A 10,841-nucleotide genomic window follows, 5' to 3' on the forward strand; every position below is an offset into this window, starting at 1 on the left:
GGGCAGTTTAAAAATGGAAGTGGGCACCGGCACTTGGGATAAGGCTGAGAAATCCCCCTGCCAAATGCCGTTGAATGTGCCCACTCCCAAGGCCCTAAGTGTGTGTTTGAGTGGAATGTCGTTGGTGGAAGTGTTTAAGATGCAAATAAAATTGGGGGGCAGGTTGCCACAGGACTGAAGAAATGGGGTCCATACCCACACTCCCTGACTTGTCCACCCCCAAGGTCCTATGTTCATGTTTGTGTGATGATGTGAGGGAGCAGGAGCAGAGAAATGTGTGGGAATGGGGAGGAATGGCTGGTTGGGCTTAGCCCTCCAGGGAACCAGCTCCCCCACTGGCCCCAATAGGCACCTCTGTTGTCAAAATGCCACCCAGGGCATGGAGACCCCAGCCCATCCTGTCAGGGCCCAAAGCAGCAGCATCACAGAGCCCAGATCCCCACACGGGGCTGGCCACCCCCACACCCCGAGCCCCTAGGCCCCCACAAAGACCAGCCCAGGGGCAATGCAGCTGCCGGGCAGTGACCCATGGCCACCGCCAAGACCTCCAAGGGGCCCCACTCACAACCACCGGTAGTCCACCCCCCGAGGCAACCCAAGCACCTCCAGAGGGGGGCAACAGCCCTCCAGTCCCAGACACCCCCAGTGAATCCACCTCCAGGAAACGTCCGGATACTCCAAACTCAGACCCTCCACCCCCCTCACCCACATCATCGCGCAGGATAATATCAATGGTCCCCCATCATCGCTATGTGATGGAACCGATCAAAGGAGCCCAGAGAGATTGATTTGAAGTGGAAGCAGAGGCTATATCAAGTGTAATATGATCTAACAAAATATTTCTATACTGGTTGATACAAAGTGTATCTCTATTTTTCCAATTCAAGAGGATGGCCTTTATTTGATATAAATGGCCTGTAATTGATATAGCGCCTTCTAGAGTTCTTGAAACCCCCCAAGGCGCTTTACAACACAATCAGTCATTCACCCATTCACACACACATTCACACACTGGTGGGGATGAGCTACAATGTAGCCACAGCTGCCCTGGGGCGCACTGACAGAGGCGAGGCTGCCGAGCACTGGCGCCACCGGTCCCTCCGACCACCACCAGCAGGCAATGTGGGTTAAGTGTCTTGCCCAAGGACACAACGACAGCGACAGACTGAGCGGGGCTCGAACCTGCAACCTTCCGATTACGGGGCGAGCACTTAACTCCTGTGCCACCGTCGCCCCAGGATAGTTTTCTTAGCGATGCATATGGCATTCAGAACCATGTGAGCCAAAGATGTTTCAATCGGGACATCGTCAAGGTTCCCCAGTAAACAAAGAGAGGGCGAGGTTGGGATATGACATTTCAGACACTTTGACAGGTCTTCACATACTCTACCCCAAAATTCCTGGACAGGTGGACAGGACCACAGTGAGTGAATGTAACTGTCAGGAATGTTGTTTGTGCAGTGTGTACAGGTGTCAGATGACACAAACCCCATCTTGAACATCTGATGACCTGTATAGTGTACTCTGTGTAGAAATTTGTACTGAATTAATTGTAAATTGGAGTGTCTGAGCATTTTAAAGTTTTTAAACAAGTTTGGGACCAGACGTTCTGGTCAAAGCTGACTGATAGATCCACCTCCCATTTTTCAATAGGGATTGCTATTCTATCGTCTATTTTGGACAGTGTCTTATATACTTTAGACTGTAGTTTGGGGGGTTTGAGATTATAGAAGTCAAATACCCTTGGTGGTGTTTGCAATTCTATTTTATTGAGCTTAAATTTTTGTTTGACTACAGATTTAATTTGGTGATATTCTAAAAAGCTATTCTTATCTATTCCAAATTGGGAGACTATTCAATTAAATGGGAAGAGGTCCAGTCCTTCATAATCAATTTCTCTCTGGGATTAATAAAGTATTTTTGAGTTGAATTGAATTGGATTTGTGTTCCATGTATAGGATTCTTTTATTTTTCCAGTCCGGAACGTTCATCATTTTGTTATTTTGCAAAATATCAGGATTATTCCAGATAGGTGTGCGTCTTCATGGTATTAGTGAAGACTCTGTCATTTTTAGATACTCCCACCATGCTGTCAGAGAGGTGCTGATAATAATACTTTTGAAGCCTTCATGTTTTCTTATGCTTGAGCTAATAAATGTTAAGTCTGAAAGCTCTATCGTATTGCAAAGTGTCTGTTCTATGTCTAACCAGGACTCATCTAGTGGGTTATCTTGCAACCATCTTGGTATATATTGCACCCTGTTGGCTAAGAAATAATAATAAAAGTTGGGTAGATTCCTTCCTTCTTTGTCTTTGGTCTTCTGAAGCGTTTTTAAGCTACCGTATTTTCCAGACTGTAAGCCGCTACTTTTCCCCACGCTTTGAACCATGCAGCTTATAATGAGGTGCAGCTTTAGTCAACCAGAAAGGATGGATGCTGGAAAGTCTAATGAAGGAATGGTTAAAGGAGTGCTACGGAAAGCGCCCAGGAGGATATTTTTCACAGTAAAACGGCACTGCTTGTTTTCCCAGCTTCACCCGGGGATGATGACAGCAACACGGAGAGCGACACTGACATCGCCACAGAAAAGGTATGTGACGAAGCTCTTCTGAGGCTGTTCACCTCTGACACTGAAGAAGATGACTTCAGTGGTTTCAGTGCGCAGGAGGACGATGAATAAACTAATCAATAGCTTTTCTGTTTTGTTTGATACTGATCAGTTCAGTTTCGTTCAGTTAAACTACGTTTTCAATTCAGTAGATATCTGCGGCTTTTAGCCCGGTGCGGCTTATATTGAGGTGCGCTCTATAGTCCGGAAATTATGGTAATTCGTGGAGGTTTATCCTGCCAAAGGAATTTGGTAATTGAAGAGTCCAGAGATCTAAACCAGTCAGCTGGTGGTTTGTTTGGGATCATTGAAAATAAGTAATTTATTCTGGGTAAGACCATCATTTTAATTGTAGCAACCCTCCCCATGATTGATGTCGGTAAGGATTTCCATCTTGCAAGATCATCTTCCACTTTCTTTAAAAGTGGGATGTAGTTTAGTTTGGTTAGATCTGCCAACTTGGGAGATACATTAATTCCCAGGTATGTGATATTCCCTGACTCTAATTGTGTATTAAGTAAATTGACAAAAGAGAAATTAATTGGTAGAACTGTGGATTTTAACCAGTTTATAGAGTAATCTGAAACTTTTGAAAAGGAGTTTATCAGTTATGTTGAATGGGAGAGAGAGGATTGAGAATGCTGGAGAAAGAGTAAAACATCATCTGCATAATGACTGATCTTATGTTCTATTTTCTTACACTTTATCCCTTTAATACCTGTTGTTTGCCTAATTGCTGCTGCTAGTGGTTCGATAAAGATAGCAAACAGTGAGGGGGAGAGTGGGCATCCCTGCCTGGTCCCCCTCTGAAGACAGAAGCTAGCTGATATTTGGTCGTTCGTCCTGACACGTGCAGTTGGTGAACTGTATAATGTTTGTAGCCAGTTTATGAAGAAATTCCCAAAACCAAATTTATGTAAAGTTGCAAATAAGAACTTCCAGTTAACTGTATCATCTAGAGATAATATGCTAGTTTCTATGTTTGTACTGTAAGAGAAATCTATCAAATTAAATAATCTACGAGTTTGTGGATGACTACCTTTAATGAAACCAGTTTGGTCAGGGTGTATTATGAAGGGGTTTACCTTCTCTAATCTTTTTCCAGGGCTTTACAAATTATTTTAAGATCAACATTAATAAGAGAAATTGGGCGATAGCTAGCAGGAAATGCAGGGTCTATGCCTGGTTTTAACAAGAGACTAATATCGGCTGAGTTCATGTTTGGCTGTAATCTGCCACTCTTCGATTTCCCTCACCATTCTGAAAAATGTTGGAGCCAGAATGATCCAGAATTCTTTGTAGAACTCAGCTGGAAACCCGTCTGGACCTGGAGCTTTCCTATCAGTCATGGATTTAATGGCTTCCTGGAGCTCAGCTGATGTTAGTGGCGAGTCCAGGACTGTAACTGATATTCTTTGTTTACAGTAAGTATACAGTATGAACCAAAGATCACCCAACGAGACCCCACTATAGGGCTGGGCGATATGGACCAAAACTTATATCTCAATCTTTCTGTTGAATTCAGATATACAATATGTATCTCGATATTTTTCCTCCTGTAAAATATTTACAAGTTAACTCACTTCAAGCTGTTTTGAGAAATTATATACATAAATCAGTAGATTAAATGCATAAAATGTACTGATTCTTGTTAAACTTTAACCTTAGTGCCTATTCACTACTAGTTTAAGCTTTAGAAACTGGTACAGCTGTCTGCTAACACACACACACACACACAGTTGAGAGCTAGAGGTGTTTCAAATGTCCCACAGGCACTTTTTAATTATATATTTGTAATTAATGTAAAATTATTAAAATTTAATCCAGAGGTGGCCCATATCGTATAATTCTTGTCCAGAGAAAAAAAAGTCATCATGTTAAGCTAAATTTATGATGATGTAATTGCATCTACTGAAGATCACATGGGTAATGCACCGTTGAGTTATTAGTTATTAGGGCAAACATGGCTGGAATTTAACAGTATTGGCTCATATCAGCGATTATACTGTAATGACTCAGAGTCTCTGGTTGCTCTTTTATGAGTATTATTTTCAGGTTACTGTCGCCGTAACCCACGCCTTACAAACTCTTAACTTTTTCAACAGAATCGCTCGTAGAAGGAAACAGCACGTCTAATATGGCGTTGCCCTGAGACTTGGACCTGCTCCCATGTATTTGAGGCCCAATATTTATGGTTATATGTTACAAAGACACCAATATTTTTCAACAACTTGGCATCATTTAATTCATTTTCAACAACATTTCGATGAATATTTCAAGAGATTAATGGTAAAAACTACACATTGCCTCTTTAATGCTTATTTAACCTCCTACGGCCCTGTGTCCACATATGTGGACATTGGCTCCTTGCCCTATAAAATTTTATCATCTTCACCTTAGACCTTTTTGTTATTATTCATAGGCACATGATATTGATATTGACTTAAACATTTTTTTCTTCGTTTTTTATAGGAAATTAGACAAATTTTTAATTTAATTTAATTTTCATTTTATTTTTATATTTGTAATTTTGTTTCCGTTATTGAGAGTAGATTACTCTGTAATAGTTAGAAGTTTTTTTTTCTTTTAAATCACATCAAATACAGGTTCAGGTCTCAGGAGGTTAACTGTCTGGGACTATGTTTTGAAGCTGGAACTTAGCTTAATTAATCAAATTTTTATCACAATTACAATCTGAATTTTGAACGATTATAAAAACAAAACAAGCAGATTATTTGCTCCTCCCTCATGGTCGAGTTGCAGATCGAGTGCACCTCCCAACAGCGTTGCCAACTTAGCAACTTTCATCAGTTTCATCGAACCACTGCACCTCCTTGGGTCCGCTACTCATTATGCACTTGTGTCTTTTGCAACAGAACACCACGGGTGTGAGAGGTTCTCTGTTTATTAATGTAATGTCCACAAATGGTCAGTTTTCACCTACAGATGACCTACAGGTCATCGGTCATCTACAGACCTTATTAAATCCTATGAGGTGGATTTTATATTCTAGCTACCAAAAAGCCACAAGATCCTGAACTGCTTGTTGACATCCTGGAATCCAATGTCCCTCACAGAGCACCCTTTTATCTAAACTCCTCGCTTAAAAGAAGAAAGAAGATTTCAAATTAAATATGAACTTCTAAAACTTAAGCCAGATAACCATTAAATAAACATTTGTTTATTGTTACTTATAATAATTATAAAAAATGAAATGTTTCATTAATCTGTGCTCAATGATTGTTTCAGCATGTTTACTTGACAAGGTCATAACACTTGCACTCACACTAGTACAAAGTAAGGTAAAGTTTAGTCCATGACACATAATTAACCTTTTTACCCAGATCAGAGACTCCAGATCAAAGAAGGCGTGTTTCTGATATTCTTGGTAATATTCCTCAAACTTGTCAACCTTTGGTTGGCTACACAGTCATAACATGAGAACATTAAAACAAGATCATGCTGGTGATTCTTTAGTTCTAGAGAAGCTTCAGACCGGCCACCTGAAGCACACCTCTATAACCCACCAAAGATTTTGACACGTCGTCAAAATCTTTTTGCACCTGCAAAGCTGATACAACAAAATAGTTCATGCAGAATAAGCTGATATTGTTTAGACTCCTTAAGAGTCCCAGATGCTCGGTTCCATCCGTCTGTCGTGACCCGAGACATCTCTGGACTGAAAGGATCGGTACCACAGCATTCTACAGCCCTCTGGTGCCAGCGGTCATCCGACCTCTCTGACTTTTGGATCCACCAAGAGGGGTCTCTAAAAACGGGTAATGTAGACGCACAGATTGCGTCTGATGTGGGTTTTGATAACAATCAACCTCATAGCTTAACGCAAACCAAACTCTTTTACATCCAGAACACAGCTCTCGGAGATACGGAGGTTCTGACCAACATCTCATTCACACATAGGTTCCAGACATCACCTTTAATTCCATCCACTCACAGTAAATAATAGTTAACCAATTTGTCAAGTTTTAATTGTTTGTAAAATAAATTCTTACTTTTGCAAACCTGACTGTTTTCTGAATCAAAACGAAGTGTGTACAATCCCGTAATTAATAAAGAATCCTAGAATCTTCTGATTAAACACAATAAAGACCAGACAGGGTGATATTCTATATTTAGATAGAGTATCACAGCTTAGAGTTTATATATATATATATATATATATATATATATATATACTGAGCCCCTAAAGTACTCAATTTACATAACCCCACATTAATATCAGAGAAGGAGAAACAGCGCAGCGCAGCCTGACAGCCACACCATTGATGCATGCATGAAGCGGCTCTTGAGCCGGACTGTGACCCCAGCTTAACCGGCACCCGACATCCAACCCCGAGCCGGTGTTACAAACGACAAAAAGGAACACTGCTCTGAACACACATCAGGGTGTTTGTTTACAGATCAAGGAAACAACTGTGCGGCTCCCTGATTGCTATAAAGCAGGGAGAGGGTGGTGCGAGCAAAATGCGTGGGACAATTATTACATTGACGTGCTGGGTGTGTGATTATTGGTGAGGACAAATGTGTAAAGATGAGGAAAGAAAAACAAACAGCAGTTCACTAAAGTGAGGAGATAAGTGAAAGCAGTACAGGCAAGATGATTCAAAGACTTTGGCAAGTAGTTTTAACATTTAATCAACGATCAGACTTCTCTGTAATTCCTATTTTTTATAGCAATAATTTAAATTCTCCTAGTAATTATTGTAGTCTTATCTGTCAAATTGCAAATGTGACTGTCATGTTGACTGGTTTCTCTAAATTGTCCTTAGGGTGCTCAATTGTTTTTGTCCTGTGTGTTTTTGTGTTGCCCTGTGATGGACTGGCAATCGGTCCAGGGTGTACCCCGAGACAGCTGTAGATGGGCACCATCCCCCAGTGACCCTGCTTGGAAAAGTGGGTTATGAAGATGGATGGTTTATGGCTAGAACAACTGCACTAGTAGGAAATAAGTTTGAGATATATCAGAATCCCTAAAATCCTAAATTAGCCTTATTAGGCAGACTGGTTATGTATTCCACTATAATCCTATTGTTCCTAGTAGAAATTAACATTCCAGATATCCATGAGAACATTCTTACTGGATGAATTGTTATATATCTGAAAGGTACTTTCTAGATGGTAAGAATCATTCTGTTAAAAAAAATTCATGTTATAAAGAACGGAACTGCTTTATGGAGCATAAAACATCAGTTACTTTGCTAGGCAACTAATTACTTTAACAGTGTGGTAACAGAGTTACTAACTCAGTTACTAACTAACTAAGTAACTTTTTGAAAAGTAATTTGTAATTATCTAATTACTTTTTAAACATAAGATGCCCAACACTGGTCTTAGAAAACAACGACTGATGTTTAGCGCTATCTCGTTTCCTCTGGCAGTGCGGGTTCTGGTAGTGGGCCACGTGGCCAAGGAATGATAGCAGACAGGCAGGTGAGAGTTATGTGACCATGTTGTGTTTAAAAGCTTGCTTGGTTTGCAGATTTATCATTAAGGGACATTGCAATCCAGCGTAGTACAAATTAGTGGCGGCTGAAGCTACCCATTAGAAGGCATAGCTAGTGCTAATTTTTAAGTCCTGTCCCCAGATGAGCTTTTCTAGATAGCATTAAAAACACAAATTAAAAACTATTGCATCGTTACACCCACACAACACAATGTCTAACTTCAAACCAGTGCAAATTACAAATAGATTCAATTTTGGTTTTCTGTCAGCCAAGAGTTAACTGTAGAGATTAACGTTGCAAGCTCAGATGTGGGCTTCAGTTAGGTACCTTAAGAAAAGGCTGACTGAACAAAGTTCTGCAGTGTGGGATCTAGCAGTTGTTTATGGAACTTCTGGTGACACTAGGGAGCGCATGTCTCCTCCTTTTCCAGTTGGCTCATGGGTCCCCGGAAGAATGAAAAAATGAACGCAAGTCAACAGGGCTAAAGAAGCTATTTTCTAATCCGCTTTGCCTTACGCCCTGGACCACACATGTGTTGTACTTCAATTTAAATGAAAAGTAGTGATGGGTGTTTTGACCACGCCTGTCACGTGCTTTGAGATTTATCAGCTTGTGAAAGCTTGACGTTGGTACGTTGCATATATGACACCACTATATAATCTCCTCCCCACTAGCGTAGCTGTTACTTACCACATGGCCAGATTTATGGTTGTTCGGTTTCCTGAGGGAAGCATTTGAAGTTTGCTGAACTTACAGCCATTCTTCCTCTGCTTTACTCCGTGTCTGGTTCGATTACGTCACTTTGGTGATGCTTTGTAGTCCTGGATGTATTTTTACACAGAGTTGAAAATAACTTTTCCCCCCGTTCAAATATAAGCTCGTTTTTGGCACCAGAATGTGTTTGAAATTCACGGACATCATAAGTGAAATCCATGGCACATAAATGTTTTTAGTCCTGTTGACCTGCATACTTTTTTCAATCTTCCGGACCCATGGTACGGAAGAAGATGGGCCTGACTTAGGGTCCATATTGCTGTTTTGTCTTGGTTAAAAAAAGTACTAATGGGCACAGGTGCTAAATTATTTGTGCATTTATATAGAATAAGCATGTGATTAAAGTGTTTAAAAGCACTCAACTTTTTTTTGCCTTTTCTCTTTTCCATCAACCTTCTCACATGCAGAAAAGATCCTGAAGGCATTGCAGAACTCAGTCTGAATCTGTGTAATGTTTTGGTGCTACGTGACGTGTCTGAGTGAGTCTTCAGCCCATTGCAGATGACTGCACCACTGACCACACACTGCGAAAATGGCATCTGGTAGCTTCTCAAATGTCCCTCGCTGCTTTTTTCCAAACAACACGGGTTTCAGCTGAACGTACAAGACAGACAGCAGCTTCAGCAGTGTAACTCACACAAAACTGGGCTTGATGACAGGGCCTGTTGGTGTCAAATTAGCACTAATGGTGTTACAGGAACTTCCCAGTGGATTTGGTCATGTGTTGGGTTTTCTGTAAAGAACTGACAATTTCATGCATTTGTCATTTCTAGCAAGAACTACAAATGCTCACTTGTGAGTTATAAGATTTCTTTCAGCTCTCCTATTAGACTATATTCTCTGAGCATGCATGCATTCACACGAGCATAAAGTATAGAGCTAACATAAACAAATACCGCCTGGAGTTCTTTAATGTAAAAAACAAATGGATCTTCTGTCAGACTACAACCCGCTGCTTCCACGCAGCTCCCTAAATCTCAGGTTACATATTGATTTGATACCTTCTTCTAAAGTTGGTCATCAGCCGAACGCCTCGCACCTCCAAACAAGACTATGATCCCGATTCCCAGATTTTAAAGTGGTAAATTAAAACTGAGAAGGCGGAATTTCATGCACCATTACCAAATGTATGTCCTGTTCATGATTAAATCCTATGTAATGTTTTATGTGTTGGGTTGCTGTGTAATTAGAGCAGCTAAACCTGTATGCCAGATAATTTCACTAATCTCTAATTAAGTTGCATTATGACAGATAGCTTTAATCATTCAGTTCCATCTGCAACTGGATTTCTTTTAATTTGCTTATTTATTGCTCACTTTTTGCTGAAACCATGATGGCAAACATTGGATTTATATAGTTTATGATAGCAGAATTAAAAATGAAATATTTTTCTTTTTTCCTGCTCTGTATTTTCTCTTTTTTCCCTCATCTAGCCTTCACGTGGAGGGCCACCTACCTGCACCCAGTCCTCAGTGCTCTCAGCTCTCCTTCCTTTCAGACAGGAGTATGGCCACTCTCCTAATTTTTTCTCTGTAATAGATCCTCACAGCAGCATGCAAGTCTGTGATGCTTGATGCTTCTCTTCTGCTGAGACCCAGCGACTGCCAAAAGCTGTTTAGGCTTTTTCGTGTTAGTGATGTCTCCTGAGACATTGGCAGTTGGGTGGGCGGTGAAGTGGGGGGTGGGTGAGTGAAGGGTGGGTCACAGAGCAGGTTAAAGAGCTCATAAATGAAAAAGTCACATAAACAAGGATGGAATTTTGGTTCAGTCTAAAGTTTACACGAATGTGTTTAAAGCATTGTTGGTTTACTTTAAAGCATCACCAGGCTTGATGACCTGAACACGAGCTCGTTACTTCAACATTACACAGGAAAAGTCTAAAAGCAGGAAACGTTTGTGCAGGTTGGGTCAAATGCAGTCATTAAATCACAAACTAATTTTCATATTAATCTGTAATCAATTCTTAATAATTAGTACAAAGTAATCATTTTGC

At 40.6% G+C, this 10,841-nt stretch overlaps 1 protein-coding gene across 1 annotated transcript in view; it reads right to left on the reverse strand.

The window, feature by feature from the left end:
* Positions 1–10,498, reverse strand: part of igfn1.1 (immunoglobulin like and fibronectin type III domain containing 1, tandem duplicate 1) — a 43,499-nt gene extending 33,001 nt beyond the window's left edge. Inside the window, exon 1 of the mRNA XM_015958592.3 lies at positions 10,305–10,498. The gene's annotated coding sequence lies outside the window, so the exon portion shown is untranslated. The remainder of the gene's footprint in view (positions 1–10,304) is intronic.
* Positions 10,499–10,841: the final 343 nt, after the last annotated feature.

This window comes from Nothobranchius furzeri, chromosome 3 (assembly GCF_043380555.1).
Source record: "Nothobranchius furzeri strain GRZ-AD chromosome 3, NfurGRZ-RIMD1, whole genome shotgun sequence".
NCBI lineage: Eukaryota > Metazoa > Chordata > Actinopteri > Cyprinodontiformes > Nothobranchiidae > Nothobranchius > Nothobranchius furzeri.